We start from the raw sequence: 17174 nt of genomic DNA, 5'->3' as shown, positions 1-17174 counted from the left end.
GACAGAGTGGGCATCTGTAGCCAAATCTGTTTTCATAATGTTTTATATATCGTATTGTAACTTAGTATTCCAGCAAGACACAGTTTTACACTTACATTCTGCTTGTTCTTTCATTGAGCACTATATTTTGGAAATCCGTTCATGTGAGGACATACTGATCTACTCCATTCCTTTCAGTAGTTTCATTCCACTGAACAGATACTCTAAAATTAATTTAATTTAGCCTCATTGATGGCCACTTAGGGTGTTTCAATCTTAAAATGCTGATATAAATGTCCTTATACACATATTGTTATGGTCACGTAGAGCTCTCTCTTCAAGATAGCTTTCTTGAACCAACATCACTGCATCAGAGGGCATGAGTATTTGAAATATTGATAGATATTGACAAACTGCCCTTCCACCAATAATGTATGAAAATTCCCATTTTGCCCATTTTCACCACACCGAATACTATATATTTTAATTTTTGCCAGGTGAGTTTAAGTATGAACAAAGGCAAGGGAATGCGTTTATGGAGAAAAATCTGATGGTAACAGGTACTGGGTAAGATCATGTCAATGCAAAGAGGAAACAACCAAACGCCTGTCCTCAAGAAGCTCTTGCCTAGTTGCTGAGACCAACAAATTAAAAAAATAACAATGTGAGGTGACAACTGCAAGAGGAGAGATTATTTTTAAAATGCCAAGAGAAGTAGCCAAATCGGCCTGAAGGGCTTGGGAAAGCCTTTGCTCTGCAGTAGAAAATAATATTTACTCTGAGGCTTGATGGATGAGGCAAAGTTCACCACTGAGGAAAGCAGGAAAGGGCATTCCAGCAGGAAAACAGGATGGAGGAAGGTACAGAGGCATGAATGAGCCTGGCCTGTCCAGCAGTGGCATATGGAGCGGTGAAGAGTGAAGATGTGGGGGAATGAGGCTGCCCAGGTAGGTCAGAGCCCTGCTGGGAAGTTTCTGGAGAGGGGTCATATAATCAGAATTATGTCTCAGAAAGAGAATTCTGGCTGTCTCACAGAGAATGAACTGAGGCCAAAAACGTCTGTTACAGCTGAGAAAGAGACATCGAATTCGCTGCAGATTTTTCCCTGGAAACGCCTCCAAACAAAATAGACATTGTGGTTTGTCCATACCAAGAGTACTCTGTGTGGTTTGGGCCATGACACGTGAATTCAACAAGGATTTCTTGAGGTCTTACTATGAGTTCAGCAAGGCTAGCTGCTTGCAAAGACTAAAAAAGCCAGTGAAATAACTATGCCTTCTTTCAGCACCTACAATATACCAGACATTCTTTATATATTTTTTAATCTTTTTTTTTTTTTGCGATGGAGTCTCCCTCTGTCACCAGGCTGGAGTGCTGCGGTGTGATCTTGGCTCACTGCAACCTCCGATTCCCTGATTCAAGCAATTCTCCTGCCTCAGCCTCCTGAGTAGCCGGGATTACAGGCAAGCATCACCACGCCTGGCTAATTTTTGTATTTTTAGTAGAGACAGAGTTTCACCATATTGGCCAGGATGGTCTCGATCTCCTGATCTCGTGATCCACCCACCTTGGCCTCCCAAAGTATTGATTACAGGTGTGAGCCACCGCGCCTGGACTTTAGTCTTCACAATAGTGCTCAGTATCACAGATGAGAAAACAGAGGCTTTCAAAGGTTTCACCTGGTCATATATCCTGATATATTTATAATTTGCCATTCATCTGTAAATAAGAGCTTTACACATCCAACCCTATTTGTCCCCCCCACCGCCCCCAGAACGGAGTCTTGCTCTGTCGCCCAGGCTGGAGTGTAATGGTGGTGCAATCTTGACTCGCTGCAACCTCCACCTCCCGGGTTCAAGTGATTCTCCTACCTCAGCCTCCCAAGTAGCTGGGATTACAAGTGCCCACCACCATGCCCAGCTGATTTTTTGTATTTGTAGTGGTTTCACCATATTGGCCAGGCTGGTCTCGAACTCCTGACCTCAGGTGATCCACCCGCCTCAACCTCCCAAAGTTCTGGGATTACAGGCGTGAGCCACCACGCTTGGCCTCTCTTCAGTTATTTCTTTGATAAGTTTTCCCCTTCACTTTGCCTGTTCTTTCTTTATAGAATTATTATTTGCTGTTTGCCAGTTACATTTCCCAGATCCTTTTCCTCTTCTGGCCATGTCTTCAAATAGCAATATATGCGTATACTGATTGCATATAACAGGCTCAAGGAAATAATAGCATTATGTTAATGAGTGTCTAAATCATACAATGTAGTGGGCCTGGGGTCATCTTTATCTCACTGAAGGAGCGGTGGTATCTGAGAAATATGATGTAATGGACAACAGAGTAGATTGAAAGTAGAAAAACATATTCTAGCCTCAGCTCTGTTCCTTACTAGTTTAAGGATTATGGTAGAGTGTCTGCCAAGATGGTCGCCAACAATTCCTTCCACCCACTTACTCACATGTCATTCGCTTTATGAAGAGGTGGAGTCTATTTCACTTTCCCTTGCATCTGGGTTATGTGACTTGCTTTGACCAACTTATGCTGGCGTTCTACTGGAATGCAGTGGAAGTGACACTGTTTTAGTTCTAGGCCTGGCAGCTTCCACTGACTTCTTGAAAACCAGTAACTACCCTACTGGAGAGAGGCCCTTCTCGATCTTACAGCCTCATTTGGGTCTTCCTAGCTAAGACAGATCAGAGATGAACTGACCCAGTGAACTCCACCTTTTGCAGAATCATGAACAAATAAATGGTGGTGGTTGTTTTAAACCTCTAAGATTTGGAGGTGGTCTATTTCATACTAATAGGTAAATGAAACATAAACTGGTACCTGGATGTGGAGTGTTGCTGTAATAAAACCCTAAAGTATGTGACACTGACTTGCCAGCTGGTAACTAGAGAGATGACTGTGAGTGGAAGTTGGTAGAGCAGCGAGGAAATTGCTATGGAGGACTGGAGAAGAGGCAAACTATATCACGTAGTGGCAGGATGTTTGACATTGCTGTTGCCTGTGGTGACACGAGCAATAGAATATGAAGCCGGGTGCGGTGGCACACGCCTATAATCCCAGCAGTTTGGGAAGCCGAGGCGGGTAGATCCCCTGAGTTCAGGAGTTTGAGACCAGCCTGACTAACATGGTGAAACCTCGTCTCTACTAAATTAAAAAAAAAAAAAAAATAGCCGGATGTGGTGGCGCAGGCCTGTAATCCAAGCTACTTGGGAGGCTGAGACAGGAGAATCCTTTGTACCTGGGAGGCAGAGGTTGCAGTGAGCCGAAATTGCGCCATTGCACTCTAGCCTGGGCAACAAGAGTGAAACTCTGTCTCAAAAAAAAAAAAAAAAAAAAAACAAAGAAAAGAAAAGAAGATAGAATATGTGCCATTGAACTTGTGGATCTAGCCAAGGAGATTTTCAGGTAAAATGCTGAAAGTGCCAATGGGTTTTATTGCCAAAGGGCAAGATCTGTTTGGTTTTCAAGCAGAATTCTAGTCAGTAAAATGTTTGCAAAGTAAGAAATGGTATCTGGGGAAAGACCAAATCAAGATGTGGCTATAAAAACTACTTTTTTTTTTTTTTTTTTTTTTTTTTTTTTTGAGACAGAGTCTTGCTCTGTTGCTAGGCTGGAATGCAGTGGTGTAATCCCGGCTCACCACAACTTCCGCCTCCCAGGTTCAAGCGATTCTCCTGCCTCAGCCTCCTGAGTAGCTGAGATCACAGGCATGCGCTACCATGCCCGGCTAATTTTTTTATTTTTAGTAGAGACGGAGTTTCACCATGTTGGCCAGGATGGTCTCGATCTCTTGACTTTGTGATCCATCTGCCTTGGCCTCCCAAAGTGCTGGGAGTACAAGTGTGAGCCACCATGCCCGGCAACAACTTCTTTTTAAAGACTCCAAGAAAGATTTAATGTGGTGCTTCGAAGACCATCTCAGGGCTTTTAAGAATCTTAAGTGCATTGTCCCACTGCAGCCTGACATGTAAAGTAGAGAGAGATCTATTTAAAAAAAAAAAAAAATGAATGTGAATCTTGGAACATGGAATTAAACCTCAGCAAGATTTACATAAATAAAGTTTTTGAGAAAATTGTATATAAATTTTGGAGCATGGTGTGAACCTTAATAAGATATAGAAAATCCACATGGTTTTTAAGATACTTGTATTAATGAAAGAACTGCCAGCTTAAACCAGAAAAAGTGCAAAATGCGAAGAGGTTTCTAGACCTTTCAGTTTCTCCTGGCATGAATGAAGCAGACTGAGAGAGCTGCTCAGCTACAAATATGGGCCATTCTTAAGAAAAGGAAATATATCTCAAAGGGAGGAGCCTAGATGTCAGAGGGCAAAACCAAAAACTTGTGTAAGGCAATGGATTAAAACAAAGATCAGCAAACTGCAGCCCATAGGGCAAATCCAGCCTATTGCTTGTTTTTGCACAGCCTGTGAGCCAAGAGGCCTGGCAGCTTCAGCTTCTGCTTCTAGAAGCCTGGCTGCCATGACTACCATGGTGGAGGAAAAGAGGAGAACCTGGAGGATGTAAGACCAAGGAAGAGAAAGGCCCAGCCTGGTCTTTGTCATTCTAGCATTCCCAGCTCAGTTGCCAGACAAAGGAAGCTGCTTTCAATCTTCCAACCCCATCTAAACTACCCAACCCAACATGCTGTGGAGGCGCACCAAGCTGTCCCCACTAGGTACTGCTTAAATTGCAGAATCACAAGCAAGTAAATGGTTATGTTTAACCACTAAGTTTATGAGGATAATTTGTTATACTGCAAACGTAACTGACACGAGGGCCTTGGGTGCATTATTTAATCCCTGGACTGGGCAGGAGATTTTATTTGGACTCCAATTTCTTCATATATAAAAATCAAGAGCCGGATATAGTAATTCGCACCTGTAATCCCAGAACTTTGGGAGGCTAAGGTAGGCGGATCACTTGAGCCCAGGAGTTCGGGACCAGCCTGAGCAGCATAGCAAGACCCTGTCTTCTCTACAAATAATAGAAAAATTAGCCAGGCTTGGTGGTGCGGGCCTGCGGTCCCAGCTACTTAAGAGGCTGAGAGGAGAGGATTTCTTAAGCCTCCATAGTCAAGGATGCAGTGAGCCCTAATCACGCCATGCATTCTAGCCTGGGTAACAGAGTGAGACCTCAAGTAAAAGATACAATAATAATAATAGCAAAAATCAAGGATAGGGCAATTTAATCTCTAGGGCCCCTCCCTGTTTTAACATTCTATTATTCAGTGAATAATTGTATTCTATCATTCTATCACATTTAGTGAATGCCTATCATTGCTAGCTAGGCGCTAGAAGAGGTGTTGAGTGCAGCAGATAAAGTGCAAACAAAACAAAGTTAAGCACTTAAGAGAACAATATGGACAACAGCAGGCAATCTGAGGGCTGATGTAAACATTCTCCTCAACTGGGGGGAAAATAGTCTTCTGACTAATACTCAAAAGATCTTTTATACTGGAAGAACTGGCCTCACATTCCTCAGAAATAGCAAACTATGACTTCTAATAGCTTCATTTTTATGATAACATCAGTGCACATTTCTTTAGCATGAAGCAAAGCCTGGTGATTGTACAAATCTATGGAAGTTTGGATTTGCTGCACGCCCAAGATGAGCACAAAATTCTTTTGGCCATTTGATGTCTTTTATATATTCCATATGATTTAAATTAAATTTTATCTTCTGTAAAAGGCCTATCACAGCACAGTTATGAATAAGAGACTGTGGAACCTACCTTGAGATATACAGAAGGGAGGCTGAATCGTGCCCAGTATTACTGTCTGCCTGTGTAGCCCTAACCTTCCAAAATGTTCACACCACGTACGTAGACAAACACTATTTCTGACTTTGAAGCTTTCAGGCTACATTGAAGAGCTAGAAATGTAAATCAGCAATTGTGCCCAAAGTGTTGCTTTATTTTCTATTTGGCCCTGTGGTAGGGCCCATTATGTATAATTCCTCGTGAAAGCATCGTGTATAATTCCTCATGAAAGCGAAAGCATCGCGTATAATTCCTCGCGAAAGCGCTGCGTAACACAGAGCTCTGGGTGGGTTAAGAGACCCCAGTTGTGGCTGACTTTGCCTGTCTCACTCTATGACAGTGAGCCGAGCACTGAATATCTGTTGGCCTTGCTATCATTCTCTGATTCCCAGGCGTGAATTGACGCTCAACTGGAAAGTAAAAATGGATGTTAAGATAAATGGGAGATTAAAACACAGAATCATCAAAACCAGGAAAAAGAGCTGCAGGAAGTGAGTGTGCAAGGAGGGGTTTAAAAGACCAGCGAGAGGTCCTCGGGATTCTCAGCATTGCTTCCCTGTTAGTTTGAGGTTCGAATACAGTGTTTGCGTCATCTCACATACAACAAATAGGTGTTTGCCTGCACGTTGCCAACGTGACTCTTGGAAGAAAAGCAAGAAACTGCAAAACCGAGCAAAGGAGTTGGCTAAACGGCTGCAAGAAACACACACACACACACACACACACACACACACACACACACACGGAAGAAAAGCGAGAAACAGACTCTTGGAAGAAAAACGAGAAACAGCAAAACCGAGCAAGGGAGTTGGCTAAACGGCTGTAAGAAAACACACACACACACACACACACACACACACGGAAGAAAAGCGAGAAACAGCAAAACCGAGCAAGGGAGTTGGCTAAACGGCGGCAAGAAACACACACACACACACACACACACACACTCTCTCTCTCTCTCTCTCTCTCTCTCTCTCTCTCTCTGTCTGTCTGTCTCATAAGAAAAGCGAGAAACAGCAAAACGAAGCAAGGGAGTTGGCTAAATGGCTGCAAGAAACACCCCCCCCCCACACACACACCCCAGCAGTCATGAAAGAAAGACGAGAGGAAAGTTCTTTGTTGAAACTCCGGGTTCAAAGCTATGGGCCCCACCCAGCTCAGGACCGCTTGCCATGAGGCCGCGCAGAGATGCCCCAGGCGCGGAGAGAAGCAGAGCACAGCCGTGCTAGAGACAGGGGCGCCTCCCTGGGCGGGACTGAGGTGGGATCCTGGCTCCTGGCTTTGGCCTCCCAGCCCGGGCTTGGGGCTTCCCGGCGCTGGGAGGCCGGGGCGGGCCAGGCTTTGCAGCGCAGGGCGAATCTCCCTGCCTCCCCACGCGCCCCCCGGGAACTGGCGGCCAGAGGTTAAGCTAACATGTTTGAAGACGGTAATGGGGCGCTGGATGCCAACAGTCCCAGCTCAGGGGAGTCCAGATTTATGTTTCTTGGAACAATTCTTTCCTCCACTGCATTAACGCCAGAAAAAAAAAAAAGCCACTTAAGCAAGTTCAGAGTCTACTACTGAAGTCTTGTTAATTTATTAACCCAAGCCGAGGCTGAGAGCTCGACGTGGCACTTAAGAAGTAAAATGAGGAAAGGAGGAAGAAACGGGGCCCCTGTGGGCCTCGGGGCAGCCTCGGCCGGGCTTTCTGGGAGGGCAGGGCCAGGGGCGCGGGGGCCGCTCCCACGTGGCGCGGCGCGGGAGCGTTCCAGGGCGCGGTCCCTGCGGGCCGGCGGGCCGGGGTGAGTCACCCCTGACTCTGGGTGGGAGCGGGCCGTATAAGGGGGAGGCGGGGCGGGGCGGGGCGGGCCTCGCCTTGCCGAGGGAGGATATGGCGAGTATAAAAGCCCCACCCAGGCCAGCCGGCTCTGCTCGGCATCTGGGGACGCTCTCAGCTCTCGGCGCACGGCCCAGGTAAGCGGGGCGCGCCCCACCCGCCCGCTACAGGCCGCCAGCTAGCGGGGTGCGGAGACGCTGGGAAGAAGGGTACCGCCTGGCAGGGAGGCTCCGGCGACTGGTCCCGGAGGCCGTCGGGGGCAGGGGACTGAAGGGACAGCTCACACTGGAGAGTCTTTTGGGGAGGGGGCTAAGGTGTTTGGGGCAGGCGTGAGGGGCCGCCGGGGCTCGGGCCGGGAGGGTCCAGGGTAGGGTGGGGGGTCGGGCTTCCCCAAGAAGTCCTTGCGGGAGCGGGGCGAGGCGGCGCGGGGAGGGGGGCGGAGGGAGGCCCCGCATTCCAGACGCGCCAGGCGCCGCCGAGGCAGGGCGTGGCCGCCCAGGAAGCTGTGGGTCCCCGGCGCAGCAGTAGAGAGTGGGCTTTCCACCGCCCCCTAGGAAGTGCCCCCATCTGCTCTAAGTTACTGTACTCAGAACAAACGCGCGCTTGTGGAGTTGAACCGACCAGCAAGAGGGAAGTAGCGGGGGAAGATGAGAGGAGAGAATGTGAGTAGGCACCCCCCAGTCTCCCCCCCAATAAAAGAAAACATAAAAACGTCAGTTATTCCCCCTTGGTCTGGGTTATCTGGTAGCATAGCAACTTCGGATTTCACTCTACTTGGAGAGTTGCCCGCTTGTTTGAACACATTGGCATCAGGAAGGTAGTGTGCCCCATGATTCTGTGGGGAGGGGTGTCCTGTTACTCGCCATGATGTGACAGTGCGTCAGGAACTGAGGGTACAGAGAAGGGCGTGGCGCCCCAGGGCTGCTCCCTCCTGGCGGCTCAGTGCAGCTGGCCCCAGGGCTGGTGTGGAGGGCTTGGGTTCCATCAGCTGCCTGTTGAGACGAAGGAGGGGAACACCAGTTTCCTTATCTGGGAAGGTGGCTTAAGGATACCTGTTCTTACCACCACCCAAACAGGGTTATTGGAGATTCCAAAAAACACCGTCATTCGATAATAAATGTGTAAAGTACACAAAAACCACAAAGTGCTGTGCAAATGCAAAGTGTCATTTTTGTAGTCAGATTGCCATTTTAAAGCTGTGGGTGTCTGTGTGTAAAAGAGGAGTGGCCTCATGGGTGCACCCTGGGCCATTACCAAAAGCCTTAAGCTGTTGCCGTGCAAGGGCCTGGGCCCCAGACTGTACTGATGGATTCTGTTCACATGCGTGTGCTACTGTCCCCGTCTGGAACTTGGTGACTTGGAATGCAGAATGCACTTTCCCACTGAACCAGTGTTGCAGAAGGTGCTGACATTCTCAGGCTAGCCCTGAAAAACCTATTTAACATGGACTGCCTAATTATGGGGTTGGTGGTGGGGAGGTGGAGGGTAGTGAGGGACAATATGTGTGTAGGAAGACTAAATCACTGAAATATTTTTCTGAAACTTTTTTTAGCTTTAAGATTGACACTGAGTAAATTATTTTAATTGGAAAATTATGTCTTTGCCCCTGTTCCACTTTCTTTTTTCCACCTTCCACCTCCTTAGAGACGCTCTTCTGTGACGTATTACAACAGCCATCCAGGCCGGTCCAGTTACGCTGCATTCCTTCCTCCTTCCCATTTCAGCAGACCTGCATCCAGCTAGAGGCTAGCAGATTGAATCAATATTCATTAAGTTAGAAATGGTTGGTGGTCCGAAGAACCTCAGCAACCCAGAGGAGTCCTGTTATTTAAAAAACAACAGGCTGGGGCGCGGTGGCTCACTCCTTAATTCCAGCACTTTGGGAGACCGAGGCGGGCGGATTACAAGGTCAGGAGATCGAGACCATCCTGGCTAACACGGTGAAACCCCGTTTCTATTAAAAACACAAAAAATTAGCTGGGCGTGGCGGCGTGCGCCTCTAGTCCCAGCTCTTGGGGAGGCTGAGGCAGGAGAATGGCGTGAACCTGGGAGGCGGAGCTTGCAGTGAGCCGAGATCGTGCCACTGCACTCCAGCCTGGGTGACAGCCAGATTCCGTGTCAAAAAAACAAAAACAAAACAAAACAAAAAAACCAGCGATGCTGGGTGTGGTCGTGGGCCTGTAGTCCCAGCTGCTCAAGCTAGAGGATCTCTTGAGTCCAAGGCCAATGTGAACAACATAGCAAGACCCAGTCTCAAAAAATAAATACATAAAATAATTAAAAAAACCTTGTTCACCTAAACAGATCTATAATTTATAGAACTCAAAGTGGTAATATTCAGGCAGTATGAAGGAAGATTTTTGGTAAGACTGGGGCAGCAGAGGTGCCCTTGATGGGCAAGGGCCAAGAGTGTTAACACAGTCCTGCTTAATAATTTCTTCCCTGCTTCCAAGTCTGTTGATTATCTAAAGGTCAAGGGTTTCTCCAAGTGTCCATTGCATCTGCAGTGGAAGGGTGTGACCATCTATGTGCATTTTTACAATAGGAGGTTTGTGATTTGGAGACTGTCTAGATTTTGTAATTTCCTGCAGTGCCAAGTAGCCTGCCTGTGGTAAATGCCCAGGAAATATTGCTGACTCACTGACTTTGATTAGGAGCTCAGTCTTGCACTGGAGTCTCAATATTTAACATCTTGTGTCTTTGAGCTATTAAACTGTGGTATCGATTGACATTAGGCTTGCAGTCATGGCCGTTAGTTTCCTGGCTAATTTCTGATTTAAGCAGTTTTCCTGGCAAAGTAGATATGCTTCTATAATTGCTATTGATTTTGAGGGCTGTAGGCTCTCACCATTGGGCCTAGAATCTGGCACTAATGCATTGTCTGGAGCCTTTGTTCTCTCTGTGCTTGTGCAGAGCCTGGAGCCTGCGGAGACATTTTTCATTGAGGGAGAGTGGGATTGTCACAAAAGGTGTCTCAGGCCCTAGTGGGCTGCTTTAAACAACCATTTATTCCACAAAATGTTGATCACCTCCTGTGTTCCACTCGTAGTTATGGGCACTAGGGATACAGCAGTGAACAAAACAGACTCCCCTCTGACAGCCCCCAAAATCCCTGCTCTTTAGACCTTAAATCTGGCGGAGAAAGAAAAGAGACAACAATTCCAAAAAGTGAATTTTTGGATTTTAAACTTTATATTTTCCCAAATTAATACCAGTTTCTGAACTTGGCAGGGATTCATTTCCCTTTTAATCCAGCTGTTCCACAGACCTAAACTTCGTATTTTGCCTACCTCGGGGAAGTTTTGCTTAAAGTTATGGTGTCTTAAGCTGCCTTCCAGATTCAGTTGTGAGAATTAAATAGAAATGGAATGTTCCTCTTTTTCTCACATGAGAATCCTCTTCACTTTCCATGGTGCCACACCCTATTCTAGTTGTAGGCCACACCAAAGGAAATTCCAGTCCCTTAAAAAAATTCTTTCCACCCATTCACTGCCTGGTATGTTTTTTCTTCTGCTGTTGCCAGAGGCAGTCCTCATCTACTTTCTGGAGGGACAGGTCGCAGTAGGGGTCAGGAGATGTCCATATTTGTCCTTCTGGGTGGTTCCATCAGATTACTTCCAAATCTCCCTTCTAGGATACACCCTGAAGCCTTTTTTTTTTTTTTTTTTTTTTTTTTTTTGAGATGGAGCCTTGCTGTGTCACGCAGCCCGGAGTGCAGTGGCACGATCTCTCCTCACTGTAGCCTCCGCCTCCCAGGTTCAAGTGATTCTCCAGCCTCACCCTCCCGCGTAGCTGGGATTAAAGGCACCTACCACCATGCCGAGCTAATTTTTGTATTTTTAGTAGAGACAAGGTTTCATCATGTTGGCCAGGCTGGTCTGGAACTGTTGAGCTCAAGTGATCCGCCCGCCTTGGCTTCCCAAACTGCTGGAATTACAGGCATGAGCCACTGTGCCCGGCACACCCTGAAGCTTTTAATCCAGCTGAGCTTAACCTTGTTAGAGCACAAGTCGGTAGCACCCAGGTGGCCTGAGTTTTACCCCAGGTGTGGTGTAGAAATTTCTGATTCCAGGGAGTGACTGTGATATGAAAGCCCTTTGTCCATGCGCTTTGTCTCCCTGCCACACCCAGGCTACACACTAACAGCTCAGAGGAAATCAGAGTCCTAAAGCCGCTCATACATCGTGCCACTTTGATCCCTTCTTGCCAGGAGTTGTAGGTTACATTCCCATGTTGTCCTACGGACAGAGCTAGGACCCAAGGAGCCCTGACTGCACAGAGGTGGGGGCCATGGCTATATATTGATAAGAGGCTGCCCCGAAGGCTTTGTTAAGATTTGCAGAAGTTGATGATTTAAGCCTCCAGCTCTGAATGCATGGAACTGGAACTGCATTTGAAATGTCCAGCCTGAGGGAGAGAGAAAACTGAGGAAGGAGAGTGTGTTGGAAAAGAAGAAAAAAAAGACTTTCTAATATAGAAAGATCCAGTGTGTGTAAACCATCTCAAGATGAAATTGAATGCCTGTCGTGTGCCAGGCACTATGCTCAGATCTATGAGAAAACAGGAAGGAGTAGGTTGGAAATGTTGTGAGCAGATAATATGGAACACAGACTTTACACACGCAACTCTAATGTTGCACAGACACACAAAAAGCTGCAGAAGCACGGGGCAAGGAGGAGTGTGTGAGAAAGGTGGCATTTATGATTTTCTGTATCCTAAAGACTCATTCATGTGTCAGCTAATTAAGATTGAGGTTCCTGGTGGAGGGAACTTAGAAAGTGCTGGCGTGTTTAGGGAAGAGTTAACAGTCCAGTTAACTCTTCTGTGCAGGATGCGTGTATGCGTATGTGTGTGTGTGTGTGCAGAAGGTATTTAAGGAAAGGTAGGTAAGTCCACAGTGTGGAAGATCTTGAATGCTGACATTGGACTTTTTTTCTGTAGGCGGCCAGGCCGTGCTGAAAATACAATATGTGGGCCATAAAACACTGAAATTGAGTTGTAGACTCAAAGGCCTGGATTTCCCAACCCTGAAAGTGCTTCATGCCAAGTGACATCATTCTTCCTGCCAGTCTCTTTCCACCCACTCCAACCCCAGATCAGGAGACCAGCAGAGAAAGGCTGTGAGAGCATGAGGCTGCAACAAGTCAGTAGGGAGCAAACAAATATTGATTCCGATCAGGCCACAGAAGAGACAAGCTAGAGCAAGTGCTCTGTGTCCCTCCTGCTCGGTTTGATCAAGGCCACTGGGCCGAATTCCAGGAATTCTGGGGAATGAGTTGGCCCTGTGACTGAGTCATTAATCAAGACCAGAAAACCAAGGGGAAGAGTATCTGCTTTCAAAAAGGTTCTGTTAAATAAAGATGCAATAGGTGGGTGGAGGATGGAGTACAGTGGGAACCCCTCTCCCCACCCAGTACATGCTTTTTTTTTCTGTTTTAAATTCCAGTGTGGCCTGTAGACTGTGAGTCCAGGACCGTGTACAGTAAGAGCTTTGATGGAGAAAATCAACTCTCCATACTCCCACCCCTACTCATTTTTGCTTTAAACTCTTCATTTGAATCATCTAGTCCCTGATTGATTCATCATGGTTGCTAGCCATCTGTTTTGTGGTAACGCATCAACACTCCACATTTAAACTGTGAAGTGGGTGTGTCCATGAAACTTCTGGATTAGACTCAGGTTTGCCTGTGCAGACCAGCCCTGTTGCAGTATGTTTTTTTTTGTTCAGATTAACATTTGGGCTTTCTGGAACTGGTTCTTATTTCAATTCAGTCGAATGTGTTTTTACTATTTGAAGTGTTGACTTTTAAGTTTTCTTTTGTTTAACCTTTTTGTAAACTTTTACCCTTCTTTTTGGGAGTGAAAACTGCTTCACTTGTCCTTTTTTTTTTGTAACCGCACTTTTGTAGTGAAGCAATAAAATACAATAAAATCTATAGAGTTTTTTTTTTTTTTTTTTTTTTTAAAGAACAAACCCTTTAATTATTAGGTTGGTACAAAAGTAATTGTGGTTTTTTGCTATTAAAAATAATGGCAGTTACTTTTGCACCAACCTGAATAAGATAGTTCTTATGTTGAGTGTAAATGACTTGTTTCTCAATAACTGCACGGATTTCATTAATGATCAGCCTTACACTGGGGGCTTTTCTAGCCGGGCATTCACAGTCTTATTTATCAACCTTTTCAAGGCAGAAGAAACTGTTCTTTTCGTTAGGGTGGGGACAAGTGACCTGTTTTCCTAACCAAGTAGTGAATGATTTTAAACCAGTTTGAGGTGGGTATGGCTCTTATCAGCAAGTCTCCCTGTACCTCTAGTTTATTTCCTTAAACAGAAAAACTTTCTCTGATAAAGGGCCATTGTAATGATGTTGTCTAGTGACCCAGCCCTCCCTGGGAATGGAAGGCCCTGATGTGTAGATGTACTCATCAACAGATTGAATTTGCTGATTTTTTTTTTTTTTTTCCTTGTTTGCGAGTTGAAACCAGTCGGCCAGCTGGGTGAGTCTGAAGTGTTGGAAAGAGTGGTGCAAACTGCCATTTTCATGTTCTTTAGAGAAGTCTGCCAGAAAAGGAGTAGTGGTTCTGCTTTTAATGGATTTATGAATTTTACACGGTGATGAGGAGTGAGTAGAGGTGGAATTGTCTCATACAGCCTATAGACTTCATTTTTAATTTTCATTCGTAACAATAGGTACATTAAAGTCAGAGTAGTTGTTTTCAGTAAGAAAATTCTGCCTCCAGAGCAAATGTTTTGGTGAATAGGTAAATATGAGTACTGAGTCCCAATCACTTTGGCTCATCAGTATTTCCATAGGCAAGCTTAACTTTGCACCATTCAGAGACTTATATTTTAGGTTCCCCACAGGGCACCCCACTGGACATGGCTCATTTTCCAGCGTGTTCTCTTGTTCTCCTGCCACCCTGGGGCATTCTTCCTCTTCCCTTCTCCCCAGGCCTTCCCCCTTGCTTTAAGGCTGTGAGTCACCCTTCTCAGCTGTGATTCACCATTCTCAGCCTAGGCAGTCAGCGCCTCCCTGTTAAGCCCTTAACTAATCCCTCTCTGATGACTATGATCTTTCTGTGTCTTAATCACTTGGAATGAAGAACCGTTGTGGTGAGGTTGAAAGGGCATTGGCTCAGGAGTCTGGGGATCTGGGTTTTGGCCCTGCCTCAGCTGCTTATTCACTGGGTGACCCTGCGCTAGACTTTCAGTGTGTCACAGAGGCACGGAGGGAAGAGAGCTCAAAGGTCCTGCAGGGAGGAAGTCTGCATTTCACAGTTTTATAAGTGTCTTTTGTATCCTTTCATATTTTGCAGGCTCAGCATGTGCTTGGTATGGGTTCGTTGATTAATTCCTTCAGTATTACCAGTGTTTGTAACCTACAGTAGCACTGCCAAGACTTCCTTTTCCTGCTTTCAAGGATAGCAGCACACTGACACAGTCTCATTAGTGAAATATACTATATTAGACTAATGTTTTAACAAACAGTGAATCGCACATCGCAAAGCCAACTTCGCAATATTTGATCATATGCAAAATGACTTTGCATTGCTAGGGGATTTGATGGAGTGGTGAAGCAAGCACTGTATTTTATTTCTTTTTATTTTGTTTTTTGGACCTCCAGATTTTATTGTCCTCATAATAAAACAAAAGATGATGCTTAGAACTGGATCACTTGGCCCTTTCTTTTGTGATGTCCTCCCAGTTGAAAATGTTTGCATGTCTTCACAGCCAGCATTTTCTTAGATCTGCAGATGGGCTCAGCACACTCAAGCCTCAGCACAACCTCCTTTGTAGTTTTAGCCATTTTCCAGAAAATTGGCTTAGTCTGCCCACCATAGTCACTCTGCTTCTTGCCATAATGCCGCTTTCCCTTGGGCATACAGGGAGTCCTGGTACTGGGCCGTTTAGTGGGGTTGGTGCTTGCCACACTTCTTACAGAAAGTGCAGTAGGTTTTAGGAATGTTCACCGTGTTTTCTGGAATGCTATCGGCATGGGAGGAAAGAGGCCATATTTTATTTCTAGGGTAAAAATGTTTGCCATTAAACTCGCATGAAGTAGGAAATATTTATATGGATACAAAAGGCACCTGCGTGGGATAATGTCACGTTTCACAGATACTGCTTTGTGCTAAGTGTGACTTTGTGGTTATTGTGACGTTTGTGTGTCTTTTTTTCTGCAGAATGGTTATAAATAATATAAATGTTATGCAAAATAGCAACTCATTGTTTTCAAGTTGCTTTAGCACCTACATTATGTAAAGATACTCTTAAATCTGTAGGGGGACTGGGACTACGCAGGGAAGATGAGGTCAACCATATACTCTCTACTGCTTTGAACTGTACCTATACATTTGCCATTTGAATACTTGGCACGTGTAGGGCACTTAAAACATTCTGTCGAATGGATGAATTAAGTGGTATCAAAAAGTGCCCTGGCACTGAAAGGCAAGATAGAGTTCTGTGGAGTAGGGGTCGTGGTGACCCTGTTGGAGCAGATACTAAAGTGGTGGTGACTGCGGACAGGCAAGTCCCACTTTGGCCCTAGTCTACTTTAGCTGGGGAGTGAACAGAGGGAACTGAGGCTGGATTCTGATGCTCATCTTTGAAGGCTGGGCTCTGCTGGAGGACTGATTTCGAATGATGTTGAATGATTTTGAGAAGATTAAATAGATTTAGTTGATGGTGGCATGCAGGACTAATTTGATGGAAGAGCAGCACAGTTGTGAAGGTGAAACCAAAAGGAAGATTTGTGGGGCTTTTAACAGTCTCCTCAAGGTGTTGTGGCTGTGGGAGAAGAATTAACATGAATGGAGGGTGTAAAGAAGCCTATCAGATTGTGTTTGATCTGCACAGCACTGGGGAGTCCCATGTGGGAGCTGGGTAGGCAGCAGTCTACAAAGCTCAGAGCTTGAAAGACAGCTTGAAAGAACAACACAATGAAAAGTTACGGTGTCTCTAGTTGAGATTTTCTAAACATCAGAACTGATGTGAGGTACCTAATTTCATAAAAAGTGGAATTTAATCTATACTAAGTGGAAACAACTCTGTTTGCAACTCTGACTTGCCGGTCCTCTGTTTTTGCTTTTGTTTTACGTTTGACATTTTTTATTTTTTATTTCTTGCCTGTTTACGGTAGAGACTAGAATTCTGCACAGCAGATGACAACAGTTTCTCTCCTGCTGCAGACCTGGTCCAGTTCTGACTGAGTCCAGGGGTGATAGTTAAGGCCAGGGCTTGGGTGGTTTGATGTGAGTCCTAGGAATTTCACTCTGCTTTGGTAATTCTCGGGCTGAGGGATGCTGATGAGACCCTCTAGAATGTTTCTTGGTTCATGTTGAAGTTGGAGATTTCTTGCTCTGTCAAGAAGACTGTCAGCCTGGGCAACATAACGTGACATTATCTCTACTGAAAAGAAAGAAAGAAAAAAAAAAGCCAGGTGTAGTGGCACACACCTGTAGTCCCAGCTACTTGGGAGGCTGAGGCAGGAAGATCTCTTGAGCCCTGGAGATTAAGGCTGCAGTGAACTATGATTGCACCACTGCACTTCAGCCTGGGTGACAGAGAGAGAAACCCTGTCTCAAAAAAAAAAAAAAAGGGCTGGGCGTGGTGGC

General features: G+C 45.6%; 2 protein-coding genes across 4 annotated transcripts in view; both read left to right on the top strand.

Moving 5' to 3' along the window:
• BNIP2 (BCL2 interacting protein 2) overlaps positions 1–17174 on the top strand; it is a 1133240-nt gene that overhangs the window by 371232 nt on the left and 744834 nt on the right. The gene's annotated exons all lie outside the window — the stretch shown is intronic.
• The window catches only part of ANXA2 (annexin A2), a 49462-nt gene continuing 39772 nt past the window's right edge, over positions 7485–17174 (top strand). The window contains exon 1 of one of the 3 annotated variants that reach the window (XM_050797280.1): positions 7485–7524. The gene's annotated coding sequence lies outside the window, so the exon portion shown is untranslated. Of the gene's footprint in view, positions 7525–7580; positions 7697–8098; positions 8222–17174 lie in introns of those variants that run through there. The other 2 variants (XM_050797279.1, XM_050797281.1) reach the window with 2 other exon arrangements.

The sequence above is a fragment of the Macaca thibetana genome, chromosome 7 (genome assembly GCF_024542745.1).
Source record: "Macaca thibetana thibetana isolate TM-01 chromosome 7, ASM2454274v1, whole genome shotgun sequence".
Classification (NCBI taxonomy): domain Eukaryota; kingdom Metazoa; phylum Chordata; class Mammalia; order Primates; family Cercopithecidae; genus Macaca; species Macaca thibetana.
This window is presented reverse-complemented; position numbering and strand designations above follow the sequence as displayed.